Below are 1,537 nucleotides of genomic sequence, written 5' to 3'. Positions count from 1 at the left end.
CTTTTGTGTCCCCCAGAGCCCCTTCCCCTCCAGATGAGCAGGAGGAAGGTGGGATGTTGTTCCCCGTTTCACTCTGGAGTGTTTTCCCCCTTTCCCCACAGCCCCGGTGCCGGCGGGAAGCTCAGCCCCCTCCCCTGTACATACTCCTGTCGTGTGGGAATTGCTGGTGTTTGTCGGTGTGTCCGTGTCTGCCGTAGAACAGGTTTTGCTGTCCCCTTTCTCACAGGCGGGCGCGCGCTGCTCTGCTCTTGTGTTGTTCTGAGTCACGGACCTGGGGGGAGGGAGGGGGGAAACCCGAAGTAACCGGGGGGTGGTAACTAGTGAAATAAAATAGTTCACTTCCCACTGTCTTCTCTATGGATGTGTATAATATTGAGTGTGTGTCTGGCCCTGCTGTCTTCTAGCTGTTAGCCCAGTAAGTGACTATTAATATGATTATGGACTGTCTGACCACAGCCGTGTATCACACTAAATAAAGTTATTTCACCAACACCTTTGCTGTCCTGCTGCCAGAGGGGGGGCCCTGGGCTGCCTCTCTAGATTTTTCTCATAGGTTTAACAAGTCTGTCCCTTCTTCCTTCTGGAAGAAGGACGAGTTTACTGGGTTTAAGTGCAGCTTTGGGAGCGGAACGAGGAGAGAAGGGCTTTAAATGGACAGTGTCCTCCTCGTGCCGGGCCAAGACGCATGTCACCGGTCTGGGGGCACTACAGGAGCACGGGTGGTCCCAGCTTGTCTCCCTTGAGGGACTGTGATGGGATCTCCTTGTCCCTTGGGGCACAAGGTGTTTTGGGAACCCCGAGGCAGCGTTCAGCCTTGCTGGCCACGAGGTGCTGTCCTCCTGCAGGCACCCGCCAGGGAGGGAAGAGCCTGTCCTTGGGCCATCGGCACTTCCCACAGCTGGGCGGACACCGCGAGTGATGTGCTGCACGAGGTCGAGTATCTGAAAGTGGGACATGGATGCGTGTGACATCACCCAGCTGGCTGTCACCGCCGAGGTGGGCTCCTGTGCCTGTGAGTGGGGGCCAAGAGGGGCAGGGGATGGGACTGGCTCTCTTCCACTGAAGCCTTGGCTTGTGTTAGAGGGCCCACCCTGTGCAGGCTGCCTGGCAGGAGAGAGGGAGGTTCAGGGTACAGGGCACCCTTTGGGACCTCTGCTGGAAGAGGCAGTTCATGCCGCTTGGGCTGGGAAGGGGTAGGGTCGGTGCTGCTCAAAGGAGATGAGGAGATCACGAGATGAACAAGGACACTCGGGCCAAGCAGAAGCCTCTAGAACCCCACATGCTGTTCAGGCGGGTAAAATAACTTTCCCTCCTCATTTCGGACAGTGCCTGAGCTCTTGAAGAACCAGGAGGTGGTGATACTGATCCTGGATGCCTATTGCACCGTTATCAACCTGTCAAGCACCTGGTGAGTGAGGAGCAGGCTGTTCCCCTGCCCGGGGAACTAAAACTGCTCCAAGGCTCATGACTCTTGGTCTCTATTCTGCAAGTCACTAAAACCAAAAACAATAATCCAGTGTTGCTGGACTTGTTTTCC

Source organism: Apaloderma vittatum, unplaced genomic scaffold (assembly GCF_000703405.1).
Source record: "Apaloderma vittatum isolate BGI_N311 unplaced genomic scaffold, ASM70340v1 scaffold40113, whole genome shotgun sequence".
Classification (NCBI taxonomy): Eukaryota; Metazoa; Chordata; class Aves; order Trogoniformes; family Trogonidae; genus Apaloderma; species Apaloderma vittatum.
This window is presented reverse-complemented; position numbering follows the sequence as displayed.